Source organism: Anthonomus grandis, chromosome 20 (assembly GCF_022605725.1).
Source record: "Anthonomus grandis grandis chromosome 20, icAntGran1.3, whole genome shotgun sequence".
Lineage (NCBI taxonomy): Eukaryota > Metazoa > Arthropoda > Insecta > Coleoptera > Curculionidae > Anthonomus > Anthonomus grandis.
In genome coordinates, this window is record NC_065565.1 from 4,174,296 (window position 1) to 4,195,084 (window position 20,789).

Here is a 20,789-nt window from a genome sequence, read left to right on the forward strand (position 1 = left end):
AAATGCATATAAAAATCAATTAGTTTTTCGATACAGCAATAACAATCAACTCAAAATAGAGAAAGAAAATATTTTTGATAAAGTAAGAACCTATATATTTTTACCAAACGACCCTTTAGAGGATACCATCTGTGCAATAATTAAAGAACATTTTGCCTCAAAACATACATATTGTATGTATTTTAAAAATAAAAACCTAGAACCCCTTATCCTTGCAGTATTTCAAAAATATTTTATAAACAACTCATTCTCTCTATATATTACAAACATCATCCTCGAAGATGTGGTAAAACCAGATATTCAACAAGAAAAAATAAAATTTTATCACGAAACAAAAACTTCCCATAGAGGAATCACAGAAAATATATCCTCTCTAAAAAAAGTTTACTACTGGCCTAACCTCGAGAACGATGTAAAAATATACGTAAATCTTTGCGAAATATGTCAAAAGTCTAAATATGAGAGACACCCTCATAAATTAGTTTTTAAGCCGACCCCAATCGGATATGAACCCTTTGACCACATTTACATAGACACATTTAAAACTCATAATACCTACTTTTTAACAATAATAGATAGTTTTTCTAAATTAGGACAAGCTTACCCTCTAAATACTCAGATGAGTACTGAAGTCGTTGACAAACTAATTATTTATTTCAATCATTACGGAGTACCCAGAAAAATTACCTCAGACAACGGAAAAACATTTAAAAACGAAAATCTACAAAACTTATGCTCACTTCATAATATAGAAATGCACTATTGTACCCCTAGAAACCCAAATTCAAATAGCCCCATTGAACGCTTTCACTCAACATTACAAGAAACTATAGTAACCCTTAAAAATAATAGTAGGAATAAAAATTCTAGCATTAGTCAGCTAATGTGCTATGCTATTCTATCATATAACAATTCGACCCATAGTGCTCTAAAATATACTCCCTTTCAGATAATTAAAGGAAAATTAGACTTTAGAAACCCCTTAGAATTATCAGAAGAACAAATTATAAGTAATTATATACAGGAACACTCAGAAAATCTACAAACAACTTCAAGACTCACTTACTTCCCAACAAACGAATATTTTAGAAAAAAGAAATGAAAATCGTAAGAAGGATATACCGATCGACCTCGATAAACCATTATACGAAAAAAAAATTTTCACAAGACATTAAAAGACAAAATAAGTACGAAAAACTTTCATCGCCCATGAAACAAAATGAAAATGCCGTTTTTCAAAATCAAAGAGCTATCCATAAAAAAAATCTGAAACCTCAACGTTTTCTTTCAGATGAAAACCCATCATTTTCTTCTGGCTATAATGCTCTCAATACACCTAGCACCAGCTTTGGAGATAAAAGAAATAAAAAACCCAATCCTTCCCGTTTCCCTAGGCGCCGCATTCATTAGTAACTTAAAACATACGGCGCTATACCATGTAAATAGTAGTACCATAGAATTATGTTTAAGTCAATACAAAAATATTTTACTAAGTTTAAATAATACTTTAGTTAATTATACAAAAGATCATGATATGTCTATAACATATAAGAAATTAATTTTAACGTTGGACTTCTTAAAGTCTATAGAAGATAACACTCTTATTTTTCACAAAAACAAGAGAGATAAAAGAGGTCTTATCAATATCGTGGGTAAAGCCAACAAATGGTTATTTGGTACACTAGATGCAGATGACGGAAGACGATTTGACTCTTATCTAAATTCGATAAAAGATAACGAACAATTAGTTACAGACAACCTTAATAAAAAACAAACTATCTTGACCAACGTAATTAAAAATTTTAAATCACAAATAATCAAGATTAACAATAATCAAAATCAAATATCAAACAAATTAAAATTAATGGAAAAACAAACCCTAGATACTTCTCACGCCCTTTATACTTCAATTATGTTAGATAATATTTTATCGGAATTAAATAAATTAAAATATTTAATAGATAACATCGATAATGCAATATCCTTCGCTAAAGCAAATATTATGCACAACTCAATTTTGAATGCTAATCAACTCAATGAATTGATAATTCTGGTTAAGGAATTATACGGTAAACAAAGAATAATACATTTCAATGAACTTATTAATTATTACAACCTCTTCAGCACACAAGTAATAATAAAAGACGAAATAATATTTTTTTCAATATACATACCAATTATCATCCCTAACCAATTTTTACTGTATAAAGTATATCCTATACCTATCCTTAACCAAACTATAGCCCTTCCTAAACCTTATGTATTACTCAATGGAGAAATCCAATGGTCAACCTCCATACCCTGTCCAGCAATCGAAGGCATCTTTATCTGCAACCAAGAAACACTATCCAACAAGGAGACCTGCATCCAGAAACTTCTATCTACAGGAAACAATGAATGTTCAATTACCAACATCCAGTTTATGGAAACCACAATCGAAAGACTTCATGGAGAAGAACTCCTAGTAATCCCAAAGGAAAAGATCACAGTAAAGACAAATTGCCGTTCAAACTACCTGCTCAGACTAGAAAAACCAAGCATAATCAAACTTTTAAACTGCCCAATAGAAATAAATGGAAAGATATACGAAAAAGAGGAAAAAACGGATTTCCAGTACGTCCTTGAAATTCCAGACTTCAGCCTACCACAAGAACAAAACAATGCGAACCAGAATCTCATAGTTCAACAAGTCAATTTGGACGAAATTAAAAACGCCCAAACTGCACTTAATAATTTAAAGTTCATAGATACAAATAAAAAAGACACAATTCCCAGATCTACATGGTTACTTCTCACAATTCCGATAGCAATCATTGGAACCTTGGTATTCATCGTATGGAAACTCAAGAAAGCCCTACCAAAGGAAAGTGCTCAGAAAATTCGTGAACCTGCATTTTCTGAACTTGAGGAGGGAGGAGTTATGTGACTCACAAGCCACATCGTCAATCATCAACCCTTAGACCCTTAGATAAGATATGCTAAGGACTTAATGTGTTTACTTGTTTACATATTTATATTATAATTAATATTTAAGTAGAACCTAAGACCCTTTACTGTCACTTGCTAATTGATATTCGTACTGTACGTAGTCACTTTAGTATAAGTCGTATTTTGTACTCGATTGTTAAATAAATAGTTTTTTTTACAATTATTTACTTTCGAGTTATTTAATTCTAGCAATATAAAAGACGGATGATCGACAGCGACGCTACAGCGGACGTCACCGTGCGTGGTGTACTTGACGCGCAACGTCGAGACGCTAGATGTGAGGAAAGAGACAAGTAGACAGTATGATCGGATTGACCCGAGAACGGAATTTCTATCTTTTACCAAAAAAAGTTTAACATGAGGTTTACCGATAAGATAGCAGTTTGACCATGAGTTTTTTATGCATTAGTTATTTATTAAATACACGTTTTGGATGTAATTTTTAGCTAAATATATGCAATATATCTTAAATCCAAATCCGCGATCGAAGTGACCAAAAATGGGGGGGTTAAATTAGAATAGTGGACTGTATTTTTATACGGTGGAATAAAATATTACGACGGTTAAGACAACCCTATTAAAGTGGTGGCCTACCTTGCTGTCGCTTCTTTTTCTATCCAATTCAAACTGCTTGTCCCACAGGTTCACCTCCGGGACGGTTATTTTGCTTGAAAAGGCACTTGATGTCTTTGGAATTCACTCGCGAAAAGATATGTGTGTATATGAGAGCAACCTATTTGGTTCAAGGTTTATGCGCTTCTTCCGACTACATCAAAATTCGGTGCAGTACTACTTGGTGATGCGTGCGACTCTTCTCGGTCAAAGAATAAGGCTGTCTCACTATGACGCGATAAAAGGCCGCGCAAGTAATTAGAATTTGAAACCAATAAAGCTCATGTTAATTATATTTAAACACAAGACCCAATAAAGAAAAAAATATATATATATAAATAAATAACCATTCCGCTCTGACGGAACACACAGTTTATAATATTTTATCCTCCATTTTATCTTAATTTGTAAATAGACGTACTTACTTGCCTTCTTGTTGGTTAAATGTAAATATTTCTGCAACAGTTGAGTTTTGAGATAAGGTGTGTTATACGAAACATGCTTGGAATTTCGCCTATATTTGATAAATGCATTAAAAAATATAGCATTCCATTTAAATAAATGATCGATGACGTCATATCTTTTTTTTGTTCCACCCTGTATACAAAAATTTATGTGAAATAATGCACAACTTAAAATAAAAATCGACGGGTCCGAGCGTTTTCTCAAAAAATCATGTCACTGTGTAAATATTTAGTATAAAAGCAGCGTTATTAAATTGTATAATATAGACGAAAAACAGCGATTCTTATGAAGAATTTAATCAAATATTTGAGGTGTAATAATTGAGTTTACAAACTAAATACCTAAATCCCGAGTCATATTTTTTGAAGGTTAAAATTTTCTCACTTTTGTAAACATAGCTCCATTTTTGATACAAGTTCATTTATTATACTTTAGTTAGTATATAGTTTGTTATCATACAACCTTTCTTTTACATTTGATCCTCGATTTTTAATTTCAAAATACACAGCAGAAACATGCGTCATTGAGTACAATCCTAATTTATCTGACTCATGAAGTATCACGACCAACCGATCATTTTTTAACAACATTAAAAGATAAACGAACAAAACGTTCGTCATAAATCTCGAATGTCTTGTAAAGGGTATCATACACTTATTGGGGGTAAATAATGTCAATCAATACCCACTAAATGTCCCCTCATTTCTCATATCGCCGTTCTGGCTGTCTCTGGACCTTTTTGATGTCAATTTGGATAAGCATGACGTTAAAACGTGACGGATTATGATAAATCTGGAACATATTAAAACGATTGACGTATATTTAAGTTTAGCCGGCGATAAGTGGAAGTTTTTATTAACAGAATGTCGAAATGCAACTATTCTTTCTTAGCAAATTAATTTTATTATGGAAAAAAAATTAAAAGAAACATGATTTGTTGTATAAAATAGGCTGATTTGAGCAAAACTAAGGCTGCACTCTCACTTGTGATGTCAAAGATGCCTCCTAGTGACTGTTGACCGAGTTCAGGATTGCTTTATCATCAGCAAACAGTGTGCATTGAGCTGTACTTTCAACTAAATGTAAAATTTACAAAGAGGCAGACCCAAGGACAGATCCTTGTGGTATTTCAATATTTATTTTCTGTTTGCTTTATATATGTAAGGAGCTTCATTGGGTCAATATAAGTATTGTAACGATATTGGAAATACAGAAAAACCAGCTGATTCTCCGTTATTCCGGAATAATACGAGTGATAAACCGCACGACGTCTCGAAGGGCAGCGAACCTTCCGGAATTATGGTCAGCCGAGTATATAAGGAGCCGCGTCAGTTCGCTATATTGGCGCGAGATTTAAATCAGACATAAATAGTTGTAAGTAAATATGGTAAAAATAAATATTTCGAGTAGTGGTAAGTGATCGTGTTTAATAATGTAAGTGTGTAAATAAATTAGTTGACTATCCCCAGCAACAACCGATATATCAATAAACGTTTCTTTTTGGTTTACTTACACCAGATGTACATTGGTTGAACTTCAACTATAAATATCGGATGAAATTTCGTAACTATTATTTAATTAAATTCTCCCATTTGTAAACAGAATCGTATATTATATACGTATATTCTCACCTATAATTTTCCTAAAAAGCATTTTTTTTTAGGCAATTAATTTCTGGAACAAAAAACCGTTTTTTATTTACTCTACCTGTACCCCCCCACCCACCCCACCCAACTTACCAGTAAGAAACTGTTTACAGAAATCATTGTTTTCCAAAATAATACGCATGAATAACAGCTGATTTATACTTGTTGCAATTATATATATGTATAGTAATAAATATTTAATACAAAAACAGTGCTATTAGATTGGGTATTATGGACGAAAAACAGTGACTTTTGAAAAGATTTTCTCACTGGGTAAATGTGTGGGGTGGGTGGCGGGTTAAGGGTTGTGTTAATGAAAAACAATGTTTTTGCAGAAAATTTTGCAGCAATATTTAATTTAATAACACTGTTTATTTTAATTTTATATATAAATTATTAATACAAAAACAGTGCTATTAGATTAAATATTATAAATGAAAAACAGTGATTTTTTATAGGAATTTCTTACTGAACAAACGTTTGGGGTGGGTGGGGGGCTAAGGGTTGTTTTGATAAAAAAACTATGTTTTTGCAGAAAATACATATTTAATATTTAATTTAATTATACTATTTATTTAATATTGATATAATTTTATACATAAATATTTAGTATAAAAACAGCGTTATTAGATTGTATAATATGGACAAAAAACAGTGATTTTTCAAAGGTATTTTTTACTGGGCAAATGCTGGGGGTGGGTGGGGGATTAAGGGTTGTTTTAATGAAAAACAACATTTCCGCAGAAAATATATATGCAATATTTAATTTAATAACGCTGTTTATTTAAATTTAATATATTTTTATATATAAATATTTGGTATAAAAACACCGTTATTAGATTAAATAAAATGGACATTGGAATTGTCAATTTTTTTAAATGTCAAAATTTGTTCCTATTTGTTAACAGATTCGTATATGATATACGTATATTTTCACTTATCATTTTCTCAAAAAGTATTTTTAATTCAGTCAATTATTTTTTGCAAAAAAAAACGGTTTTCATTAACCCTACCCTTACCCCCCCACCCACCCCACACAACTTACCAGTAAGAAATTGTTTTCGAAAATCATTATTTTCCAAAATAATACACATGAATAACAGCTAGTTTCGTCATTAATATCCAATCTAATATCACAGTTTTTTATTTAAATTTCATCTAATTATATATATATCAATATTAATAAATATTAAATACAAAAACAGCGTTATTAGATTAGATAATATGGACGAAAAACAGTGATTTTTCAAAGGAAGTTCTTACTGGACAAATGTTTGGGGTGAGTGGGGAGGCAAGGGTTGTTTTGATGAAAAACAACATTTCTGCAGAAAATATATTTGCAATATTTAATTTAATAATATTCTTTAGTTTTTTTTTTCACAATTTCAATTTTTCGGTTTGGAGATTCTGGAACATTATTTTGACTCATTATTTTGGCCAAAATTTCATTATCTGATAGGTTTTACTCAAACTCATTAATATCGACTTAATGTCATCAAATACTAAATTACATTTAGCTCAATTTCTTCCTGGATCACCGTCATCCGTAGTACTTCCTCCAGCTATTATTACATTAGGTAATCACAATTTCAAAATCACCCCGTATACAAAATAAATATAAGTTAATTCAGACAAATACTGTTTACAATAGAAAACCCGTTAATGTAAACACTGTAATAATCACGTACGTGCACTATATTAATGTTCTACTTATTATACAAATTAGAGAAATAAAAATTGAATTTTACTGATTTATGGCAACCGTGATTCTAAAATAAGTCAATACTTAGCTTGAAAGATGCAAAATTTTAAAAGACTTCTTTTGCTATACATTATTAATCAAAAACTGTACTTTAACCCTTTGAAACACGCGAAAAACTATGGATCGCCTATCATACGTGTTAACTGCTTGGACTACTACGAACTTAATAATGAAATTCTTTATTTAAATTTAATATAATTTTATACAGGGTGTTTGGCGGAGGGTTAGCCTAACTATAAACTTGTGTTCTAAAAAGTCTCGGGTTTTTTTATATCATTGATTTTGTGTTATTTTCAGGATTTTCAAAAAATTATGCCTTTTGACATTTTTTCGGTGCCTTAAATCATAATTATGCAGAGAATCTAACAGTTGACTTCTTATAAATAAATATTTTATCACCTTGAAGATTTGAGATAAAAAAGGACCAAGTCCCTCCGTATGTTACGCCACTGGCATTTTTTTTTTAAATTAGCTTCATCGGTAATTGACAATTCACTACAATAATCTGCATACGAAATTTAATTAAAATTGAGCTAGTAGTTTTTAAAATGTGACATGTGATACATCATTGAATTTGTAATAAAAAATGGAATCAGATACAGGCTGTACTTTCTTTTCGCGCCATATAAAAAAATAAAGTTGATGGTGGTTTCTCGAAAACGAAACGTCGAATATAAAATTTAAAACGCCATCATGTACTACATCAAATGTGTCAATAGTTTTTTGATATCTTTTAAAATAAAGCCAGGAAAAAATAAAATCGATATTAGCAAATTTCCGTTTTTTCCAAATATCTCAGCAGACCATGGAAATTTTTTAAGTTTCTCAACGGCATGTAAATATGCTTCAAAGTGCACAACTTTTTCAAATATCAAATATATATCAACTACATATAATATAGTTGATATATATTTGTAATATCAAAATATATATAAATATCAAATATAAATCAACAAACTGTGTTATTAGATTAGATATTAAGGACGAAATCAGCTATTATTCATGCGTATTATTTTGGAAAACAATGATTTTTGCAAACAATTTCTTACTGGTAAGATGTGTGGGGTGGGTGGGGGGATAAGGGTAGAGTTAAAGAAAAACCTTTTTTTTTCATAGAAAATAATTGCTTGAAAAAAAATGCTTTTTAAGAAAATTATAGGTGAGTATATACGTATATATTATAAGATTCCTTTAACAAATGCGAGAACATTTCGTCACTTAAAAAATTGACACGGGATTTACACATCTAGCTTTTAAACTCTATTATTATACCTCAAATTTTTGATGAAATTCTTCTGAAAAATAACTGTTTTTTGTCCATATTATCTAATCTAATAACGCTATTTAATACTAAATACTTGAATATAAAATTTTATCAAATTTAAATAAACAGTATTATTAAATTAAATATTGTATATATATTTTCTGAAAAAACAGTGTTTTTCATCAACACATTCCTTAACCCCCCCCCCCCCCCACCCACCCCAAACATTTTCCCAATAAGAAATTCCTTTGAAAAATCACTGTTTTTCGTCCATAATAGCCAATCTAATAGTACTGTTTTTGTATTAAATATTTATTAATATACATATATATACAATTATATTAAATATAAATCAACAAACCGTGTTATTAGATTAGATATTAAGGACGAAATCAGCTATTATTCATGCGTATTATTTTGGAGAACAATGATTTTTGCAAACAATTTCTTACTGGTAAGGTGTGTGGGGTGGGTGGGGGGATAAGGGTAGAGTTAATAAAAAACCTTTTTTTTTCATAGAAAATAATTGCCTGAAAAAAATGCTTTTTAAGAAAATTATAGTTGAGAATATACGTATATAATATACGATTCCGTTAACAAATACGAGAACATTTCGTCATTTAAAAAATTGACACGGGATTTACATATCGTCGCCGTCATATGAAAAGTGCCTAAGTCCAAAAAGGTAAATTTTAAAGGGGAGAAAAAAAAACGTTTTAAAATTTTATATTTTTGGCTATAAACACTTTGATACTTTTATTGGGTGGTTTAGATTTTCTCCTGTAGTGTATTAATAAATGATATTTTTTTTATATTTTTAATTGTTAGAGTTAGGCAAATTTCACATGTTATTTCGTCATTTTGATTGGAGTTAGGCAGCTTACACTATTTATTTTGTGTCCCTATCTTTATACTATTTTTATTGTAAATTTTAATCGAAACTTGATTAGATTAAATTAAATAGTGTTTTTGTATAGTAAATGATATTTACATAAAAAAAATAGTGAATAAAATTTTAAAAAAAAACTGAAAAAGGGATACAAAAACACGACTTAAGTTTATAAAATATTTATTTAACAAATAAAAACCCTATTTTCAGAAGATAGGTGGGTACCTAATCCTAATACATATAAATACGCAGAAAAACTTAAATTATATTAGCTTTATTCGTGTTCAAGTGAGTCGTAAAATGAATGATAGTCTTGCTCTATTGTTACCTTTAATTCTTGAAGAAACTTGGTCTTTTTTATTTTTCCTAGTAGAAATGTTCCTGCTTGCTTTAAAGAGGCATTTAATGACACAGTAGTCATAATAATCGACTGTTTTGAGGTTTTTATAGAGACTCCATCTAATGTATTAAATGCCTCACAGTGTTGGTCAAATTATAAACATCACCAACCATAAAGTTTTTAATTGGAATCACTCCCCAAGGTACAATAGCTTATATATCAAAAGCTTAGGGAGGGAGAACAAGTGATAAATATTTAGCAGAAAATTCTGATTTGTTAAATTTAATTTCACCAGGGGATGTCTATTTGGCAGATAGGGGATTTTTAATAGAAGACTCTGTAAAAATTTTAGGAGCCAAACTGGCAATGCCGGCATTCACTAAAGGAAAAAGTCAGCTGATCCAAAAGACCTAGAAAGCACTAGAAATATTGCCACTGTGAGAATACATGTTGAAAGAATAATAGGTTTATTAAAGAAAAAATTTAAAATTTTCCAATATATTCAAGGTTACAAACATTTGTAGTTGACACTGGTAATAATATGAATGATTTGGGTCTAAGAGTATATTACCGTCATCAAAAATTAGACACGTATTTTTTCTTTCAGCAAATTCTTGAAGCGACATCTCCCCTTTAAGTAAATATGGACACTTTATTTCAACGCAGCCTTGTCCACAACACTCGCACACTATTAAGCCATCAGGTGATGCACCTAAGTCTGAATACTGTTTGGAAATGAAAAAACCTGCAGATTTTATATTTACATTTTGATGATCCTTCTTAATGGTTGTCTCATAATCCTTCATGCTTTAGTCCATACATGTTCAGTTTTGAGTAAAACGCTACCTTTTCAGGATAACATATCGCTTTTATTACACTCATTGATGGATTTGCAACTGGAGTTCTGCAAACAGCTTTGAATTTGGATGCTGTGATTCGCTCTGCTCTATACTTAAACCATTTTGTGTTTGGTTTCTTGTATATGCCTCAACTGTATTAATTTGTATTTCTGTTGGAACCATAGTAATACCTTTTGATATTTCTAACAGTTCCTCATATGTTTTTGTTTTTAAACCATCATCGTACCATGACCCATAGGCAATTGGTAGATCAGGGGCTTTATTAAACTCCTACTCCTTTTCGATTTCTGAAGCAAAAGGTTCATTAAGGCGGCAAATTGCTGGAGATTCATTTCCTATTTTCAGTTTTCTTAGAAAAGTTTCTGTTTCTTCCACAGTCATTGAAATATTTCTTTGCCTCAGTAGATAAGAGGGATCAGCTTCTTTATGTGACCAACTCATTTCACTAAGTGTGGTTATATCAACATTTTTTATTGGTGGTACGGGCCAAACTGCCAGGCGCTCTGTACATGAAATTGGAGATTCATAGGGTGTGCTCGGTCTCATGTGCAAATAAAAAAGAACTGTTGCTATATGACTGCATCCTTCACCCAGACCAGCCATACACGTGCAGTGCGCACTTGAAACACTTCCATCTTGCAGCAAAATTATCCAAGTCTCAAGGGGCTTTACTCGGAAACGTTGTGAGTGTCTAACCTGTAATAACATAAGCCGTAAAAAAATTGTACAAAAATTAAATAATGTTCTTAACTTACCTTGCCAACTACAACATAAGTTTGTTCATTTACATGCTTGGCTAAAATATTTAACACCGCACCAGATTCAGCAAATTTATATGCTTGCAAGCTTTTCATTGCCTTCAATTGCTCTCCAGTGTAAAAACAAGATAGGAAACCAAATCGATGATGGTAACAATGGGAAGCTCCCTCACATTAAAATTACAATCACCAGGTCCCAATTGGTAGGGGTCAATATTGTTTATAATCCCAATTTTCTGGTCATAACGCCGCTTTACGTCTCCAGTTAGGGTGTCATAATATCCTCTGTTAAACATTTTTAGAAAATACAACGTTTTTAACTAAAAAACAAAGTTCGAACACCCAAAAAAGCACAAAGAAGCAGAACAAAATCACCCAAGAACACAATGGAAAGGAAAATAATTGTTTGCCCCTCAGCTAACATGGCCGCCTGTCAAATGTCACGTGACCTGGAATGATTTGCTGCTGTGGCGGCTCAATCTATGAACTAAAACTCAATCTAATTACACCAAATTGTAGTTAATAAAATAATTCATTAGATGACGCCCAAATCTGAATTTCTGGAAAGTGTGGACTTGTGCAATTTTCATATGACGGTGACGATATCTAGCTTTTAAACTCGAATATTATACCTCAAATTTTTGATGACATTCTTCTAAAAAATAACTGTTTTTTGTCCATATTATCTAATCTAATAACGCTTTTTTTATACTAAATACTTATATATAAAATTATATCAAATTTAAATAAACAGCATTAATAAATTAAAAATTAAATAAATTTTCTGCACAAGCAGTGTTTTTCCTCAACATAACCCTTAACCCCCCCACCCACCCCAAACATGTTCCCAATAAGAAATTCCTTTGAAAAATCACTGTTTTTCGTCCATAATAGCCAATCTAATAGTACTGTTTTTGTATTAAATATTTATTAATATACATATATACAATTATATCAAATATAAATCAACAAACTGTGTTATTAGATTAGATATTAAGGACGAAATCAGGTATTATTCATGCGTATTATTTTGGAAAACAATGATTTTTGGAAACAATTTCTTACTGGTAAGTTGTGTGGGGTGGGTGGGGGGTTAACGGTAGGGTTAATAAAAAAACTTTTTTTTTGCAGTAAATAATTGCCTGATGATGAAAAATGCTTATAATAGTTTATTGGTACAGAAACGCTAGTAAAAATGCTACAAAAACTTCGAAAAAAAAAAGAAAATTTTGAAGGCTTGAATCTGAAATTAAACCTGTCAAATGAAATAATGACTTTAAGTAATTGTTTATTGGTCTGCGAAAACCAATTTCGTTGTCGTGACGTGTTCGATTTTAATGATTTGAAGGACCACCACTTTAAACATTAATTTATTAAAGTAGAAATGTAAATCAGTTACATATGTATTATTTAAACTAATTATCACAACTTACAAAAAAACGAAAAAAAAACGATTATAATTCATGTCTCTGTTACGTAACGTGCAGAGACGCTACTTTCGCGTCGGCGTGTTAAAGAGGAGTCTGGCTCCATTCCTTTCTTGCACGGAGCCGTCGATATAAGGTTTGTTCTCACTGCAAATTTCAAACTATTTCCAAACCATTCTTGATGGGCATGCGTAAAATATTACAACTTCTGATCAATTTGAAACCGTCTGTGCGTAATTGTTTGTTACCTGTTAAATTGGGACACAGTTTCATCTAAATACTAAGAGCACCTTTTTACATAAAAAAGGTGCTCTTAGTAAAAATCGGTAAATATCACCGTTTTTGTGGAAATTGACTTGAACCAAACTTAGATACAGCACCTGAATTACTTATTTTAATAATAATAATAATGCTAATTCACTGCCACTGTCAGTATTTTTTACATGATATTAATTCCTTTTTTATTACGGTTAAGTAATGGAAGATTACACTTTTGCTGAATACGCCAATATGCTTTTAATTTATGGGGAAGTTCGATGTAATGGTAGAGCTGCTTCTCGACTATATGAAGGGCGGTTTCCCGAAAGGCGAATCCCAGCTCACACACTTTTTGAAAGGGTCAATCAACGGCTCAGGGAGACTGGCTCCGTTAAAATAAAACGCCAAGATAATGGCGCGCAAAGGAACCTCCGAATCCCGGATTTTGAGGAAGAAGTGCTTCAGCAATTTGAAGATAACCCATCAGTAAGTACTCGAGCAGTAGCTGATGCGATGCATGTAAATCATGTTAGGGTATGGAACGTTGTTAAGGAACAGCTTCTTCGGCCCTACCACCTGCAAAAGGACCATTAGGACCCAATGATTTTATGGCCCGCGTGAATTTTAGCCAGTTCTTTCTTGACCGGTGTACAGAAGAACCTCAATTTACAAAATATGTCCTTTTTACTGACGAGGCTTTATTTACAAAAGAAGGCATTTTTAATTCTAAGAATAATCATGTGTGGAGTGAGGAAAACCCTTATGGTATTCATTTTAGGAGCTATCAACATAAGTTTTCGGTCAATATGTGGGCCGGCATTGTTGGAGAACGCTTAATTGGTCCAATTATGTTGCCTCCTGGTTTAACGGGAAATATTTATTTAATGTTTTTAAGAAATGTACTGCCAGAACTACTAGATGATCTGGCCCCCAAATATACGACAGAACTTATGGCTACAACACGATGGAGCGGCAGCTCATTTTTCACTTATTGTCCACGAGTTTATAAATGAAAATTTTGGAAGAAGCTGGATTGGCCGCGGAGGCCCTGTCACCTGGCCAGCGCGCTTACCAGATTTGACACCCTTAGATTTTTTTCTTTGGGGGCATATGAAAAGTCTCGTATATGAAACTCCAGTCGAGTCAGAAGAAGACCTGGTGGCCAGAATTTCCGCAGCTGCTGAAGTAATCCAAACCACGCCTGATATTTTTAACCACGTGAACCTTAATATGGTGCGTAGATACGGCCGGCATTTTGAGCAATTAATATTTTAAGTTTATTTTTGTAATACCAATCTTTAATAAAATTTGTTTACGTTTCTAAAATTGTTAATTTGTTGGTTTTTTATTAGACTTAAAATCATTTAAACATTTTATGCCTCAAGGTAATTAAAGTGACAGTTAATTAATTTGAGTCCCAATTTAATGAAGTGGCTACCTTAACTTTTTTTAAACATTTATTTTTTATTTACGCCAGATTTTTTTAAATTACTTATTAATAATAATAGGTAATTCATTTTTGTATCTCATAACTTGCTTTTCGTCAATTTTCACAAAAACGGTGATATTTTTACTAAGAGCATTTTTTTTTATGTAAAAAGTATAGGAACATCATAATCTAATGCCCAAACGAGCAGAAATTAAAGCCTTAAAGAAATGGGCCTAAATTTACCAAATACCCCCCTGATTCTGAAGCCCCTGGTAAATATTTTTATTTATTTAGTAGGTTCAAAAGAATAAACGTACCAATAATAATTTACCTCCCAAAATTGGTTGCGGTAGCTAAAGTAGTTCCGGAGCTATTAAAAAACAAACTAGTTTTTAAAGGTTATTTTCAAAGAGCTCTAGCTCCCTGAGGAAGCTTTTCCGGACCCATGTTTATATGAACTTTTGTTTTTCTTTTGGCGTTTTTTATCTGCCCTAGAAGTTTGTAACATGATCAACGGAACACCCTGTATATAAAATTATATCAAATTTAAATAAACCGTGTAATTAAACTAAATATTGCATATATATATTTGCAAAAACAGTGTTTTTCATCAACACAACCCTTAACCCCCCCACCCACCCCAAACATTTTCCCAATAAGAAATTCTTTTGAAAAATCACTGTTTTTTGTCCATAATATCCAATCTAATAGCACTGTTTTTGTATTAAATATTTATTACTATACATATATATAATTACATCAAGTATAAATCAACAAGCTATGTTATTAGATTAGATATTAACAACGAAATCAGCTGTTATTCATGCGTATTATTTTGGAAAACAACGATTTTTGCAAACAACTTCTTACTGGTAAGTTGTGTGGGGTGGGTGGGGGGGTAAGGGTAGAGTTATTGAAAAACCTTTTTTTTTCAGAAGAGAATTGCCTGAAAAAAAAATGCTTAATAAAATAGTCTTATAATGCTCCTAATTAAATAGTATTTACAAAATATCCCTTATGGACGCTTACTATTTGGACATTTTATCCGATATTTATATAATTAGTCAATCAAAAACGTACATTTGATAAAAACCAAAAATAAACGTTTATTTAACCATCGTGCGTTGGTATAGTCAACTAATTTACTTACACACTTACACTACTAAACACGACCACTTACCACCACACGAAATATTTATTTTAACCGTATTTACGTCTGATTTAAATCTCGCGCCAATATTCCGAACTTCGCCGCACTGAACTAACTTCCAGCGGTGACGCGGCTCCTTATATACTCGGCCGACCATGATTCCGGAAGATTCGCTGACACTCGAGACGTCGTGCGGTTTCCCACTTGTGTCATTCCGGAATGACTGACTTTTTAACTCTTCACATCTCGGTGTTATACTGCACAAGGCAATATCTTCTATTTCTCAATTGAAAAGAATATATTTTTCAATTAAAGGGCCAGCTAGATCACCGGATATGTCACCATTAGATTTTTTTAGGGAAGCATCAAACTTGGAACTAAAAGACCTCTCTTTTCTTTCAAGCGTTTAGGGGTGATTTCACCTCCTGGAAGGGAGTTTCAGGTAGGAGGAAGCTAAATTTAAATAATAAGTATCCAGGTACACGGCACACACTTTTTGGCCTAATTTTTTTTGTAGCTTAGATAAAGGATTGCGAAAGGCTTATATTAATATAAGTCCAAAATTCATGTTTAAACCGATTAATTTTTCACGATTTTAATTCGGTAATATTTTATTAAGGCTCAGAATTAGATACGGCAATTAATATCGCCATAATTTATGGTTGCAGACTATAGACAAAGTAATCTTTAAATTTATCGCTACCTCCTTCCGACAGGGTGCCCTAAATAAATCTCAGAGTTTGATACTTTAACGCTTTAAAATTTAATTTAAAAAAAAAAATGCTGCGGTGCTTTTGTTACAGATAAATCAATACTCTATATTGCTTAGATTGAAGAAAAAGACTATGCTTTTAAATAAAATGCTCATACCGTGGTTGTCGAGCAATTAATCCCAATAACTCTGCTAAATATGATGCCCACCTAAAAAAATCGAGGGTAGACAAATCCGGTGATCTAGCTGGCCATTCAGTCAGCCTACTCCTTCCTAGTCAGTGTACGAGAAATATATTATGAAGATATTTTTTCCTTTAATTAATGTATTATCTTGAGGCCTGACTGCTTGGGTAGGATAGATTGTCCAACAAGGGAGTTGCCAAAATTCCTATATGTGGTACTCAAGGTCTTTTTCTTGCTCTCTTTCCCTCTTATTATTGAGGGATATTCCTTATCTTTGTTGTTTGTCATGGCGAGCCCATATGATTCACGATATTTCTTTCATTGTTTTACACAGTGTAAAAAAAACATCCATTAACCAAAAGGGCTGTAACTTTCGAAATTTTTAACCTAGAACGACGTTTTTACCCTCAAATTCATCCTCACGAAACACACTTTATTAGTGTAAAAAAAATTATGCAAATATTCTAAGTGGTTCCAAAGTTATAGCCTACCGATTCATAAAAATCTTAGTGTTGAATTATGGGTTTGAAAAACTCAAGCTCTTGGACCTCGATGGACAAAATTGCCTCTAACTTGAAGAGTTTTCGAGGTACAAGGGACGTTTTAGTATGAAATTATTGAAAAATAGACGCATTTTCTTTAGTAATAACTGTTTTAAGGAAATTCCAATTACTTCTTAAGATATTATCAAGGATAGTGGACCCTTACTATAAAAAATCTCAACTATTTCAATCTCACGCGAATCTAAGTGTAATCATCTATCATCATAGTGAATCTAATGGATTAAATTACGATCTGCGAACTGTAGACGTACGAGTCAGTTCCGAATTTTATAAATTATGCTTCTGTGCAAATATGGTAATACGTCTCTATCTAGCGCAATCTAGATGTCAGCGCAGAATAACGTGAAAGATTTAAAAACAGTAAAATTGATAAATGAGCCTCCGTTCGATAGCTTAAGTGCCTTAATGAACAAACCTGGGATGAAATATTGGAAATTATGATCCGCTGGTTTTGCCTGTTTGGGACTTTGAATAATTAAAACTCTCGTGTTTTACGGGATAAATAACGAGCGAGTTGGTCGGGAATTACAGGACGTTTTTTTAATTTATTGGTATATAGAGGTAACAAAAGTGTCGAGATTTTGCAAAGTTTAAAAAGGTTCCATACCACTTGCACCAAATTTGACAATGTAGTAGTAGAAAATCGGATCATATAGATACCGAAACTGATTTAGGACATTGTTAGCGGTATATTGTGCTGTCAAACAATATTCTAGTTGTGCGGTCCCTTTGATCTTTAAAGGTGCCGCTTTTTAATTTTATTATCCGAAAAGTAACCATTTTTATCTTTGCTAACTACTAATTTTAATCGACCCTGTATACATTTTAGCATAAAATGTTATAAAATCAGATGCGATAAAAATTTCGAAAAATAGTGAGCAGGCGTTTCGAAAATATTAACAAAAAACCATCTTCAATAGGAATTATAATTAACACCCTGTAACATGAAAACAAATCACTATTCAAGATTCCTGTATATGAAGATTTTTCAAAGGAATTTCTTACTGGAAAAATGTTTGGGGTGGGTGGGGGGTTAAGGGTTGTGTTAAAAAACAATGTTTTTGCAGAATATAAATATTCAATATTTAATTTAATAATGCTGTTTATTTAAATTTGATATTATTTTATATATAAATATTTAGTATAAAAAAAAACAGCGTTATTAGATTAGATAATATGGAGGAAAAACAGTGATTTTTCAAAGGAATTTCTTACTGGAAAAAATGTTTGGGGTGGGTGGGGGGTTAAGGGTTCTTTTAATGGAAAATAAAGTTCTTGCAGTAAATATATATGCAATATTTAATTTAATGACATTGTTTATTTAAGCTTAACATAATTTTATATATAAATATTAAGTATAAAAACAGCGTTAATATGTTAGATAATATGGACGAAAAACAGTGATTTTTCAAAAGAATTTCTTACTGGAAAAAATGTTTGGGGTGGGTGGGGGGTTAAGGGTTTTTTTATTGGAAAATAAAGTTCTTGCAGTAAATATATATGCAATATTTAATTTAATGACATTGTTTATTTAAACTTAATATAATTTTATATATAAATATTAAGTATAAAAACAGCATTAATAGATTAGATAATATGGACGAAAAACAGTGATTTTTCAAAGGAATTTCTTACTGGAATAATGTTTGGGGTGGGTGGGGGTTAAGGGTTGTTATAATGGAAAATAAAGTTCCTGCAGAAAATATACAGGGCGTTCGTTTGAAAACTTCCCCACCCTAAAACCACTGTTTAAAAAAAAAGGCCGAAATACGTCAAAAGGTTTGTCAAGGGGGACAACATTCTAACCTAAAATTACTTCACGCCCTTTCACCCTCTGTCCCCCAGGGTCATCCCCTTAAAAATTTTAAATGGAATGGGGGGTCGAGTAATAGTTTGTTTAAAAGGTCTTTCAAACTCTTTTATTTTGACGTTTGATTTTTTTAAATGGGTCGATTCATTTTCGAGAAAATAAGAAAAATCTTTGTTTATCTTAATTTGTTCAGATAGAAAACAAAAACATGAAAATATCAGGTTTCATTTCAATAAATGTTCAAAATGTTGCCCGTTTTTGGCCAAACAAATAAAGGCGATCTTCAAATTCCTAACGGAAATTTTCGAAGACATGTTGTGGGATATCATGACAGCTGTCGGTGATGCGTTGACGAAGTTCATCCAAACTTTAGGTTGGGGAGTAAACAAAATAGATTTCAAATGACCCCATAGAAAAACGTCTAACGGCGTTATATCAGGAGACCTAGTTCATTTATCTGGAAACTCGTCGTCTAGCGATTGCCGAACGGGAAGAACATAGTGAGGATGTACTTATCAAATGTAGGGTTTCCATCATCATCGATTTAATTTTCAATGGAGTGTTTCAATAGTAAGTGGATTGATGGTATTTTTCCAACATATCCAAATAATTGTCTCCATTTAAATTTCCGTTAATAAATAATGGCTCAATCACTTTATTTCCTAAAATGCCTGCCCATACATTAATTTTTTGAGGGTACTGTGTATGCCCTTCTACAAATGCATGAGGATTTCCATTGCTCCAATATCTACAGTTATGCTTATTAACAAATCCATTTAGATAAAGTGTGCATTCATCGCTGAAGCAGATATTCTTCACAGTATTATCATTAATCGCTTCAGTAATTTTTTCACAAAACTCAACTCGCCTATCGAAATCGTCTTCGGTTAACTCTTGCAATATTTTCATTTCAAATGGATGAAATTTATAAAGTTTGGTAACTGTGTGAACAGAGCCTAATGAAATACCAGTGGCAGCAACAATTTTGCGTAATGAAGTATTCGGATTTATTCCAAAATGACCCAAAAGTCCAACTTGAGCGGCTTCATCCAAAATTCGCCGACGATCACGATTTAGAACTTTTCATGAATCAATTATTTAGAACTCTAATTACAATATTTTATGCCCTAAAATGTTTTCTACGAAATAGAAGTGGTTGTAATATTATTTCAAGAGTGGACAATAAGACAGCGATTGCATTTATAAATAAAATGGGGGGTATAAGATATCAAAATTTAAATGAATTAGCAAGGAAGATTTAGAGATGGTGCGAGGAAAGAGACATTTTTATATATGCAACCTATATACCATCTAAACAGAATAAAATTGCAGATTCGGAATCTAGATCGGTATCTATAGAAACCGAATATCAGTTATGTAATGCGGTTTTTAAAGACATTGCTTTAAAATTCGGGAAACCTTCCGTGGATCTCTTTGCAATGTACGACTTATGTCTCATGGCGAAGGGATCCAGGAGCAATGGCTTGTGATGCGTTTTCTTTAAAATGGAATCGTTATAACAATTTCTATGCCTTCTCACCATTTTCAATTGTTGGTAGAGTAATAAATAAAATAATAAGAAATAGAGCTAGGGGAATCCTGGTTGTTCCCTTGTGGCCCACACAATATCGGTACCCATTATTTTGTAAATTATGTATCGATCTTTTTTAA

At 31.9% G+C, this 20,789-nt stretch overlaps 1 protein-coding gene across 23 annotated transcripts in view; it reads right to left on the bottom strand.

Annotated features, from left to right (window-relative positions):
- LOC126747927 (liprin-alpha-1) overlaps positions 1-20,789 on the bottom strand; it is a 455,345-nt gene that overhangs the window by 227,587 nt on the left and 206,969 nt on the right. The gene's annotated exons all lie outside the window — the stretch shown is intronic.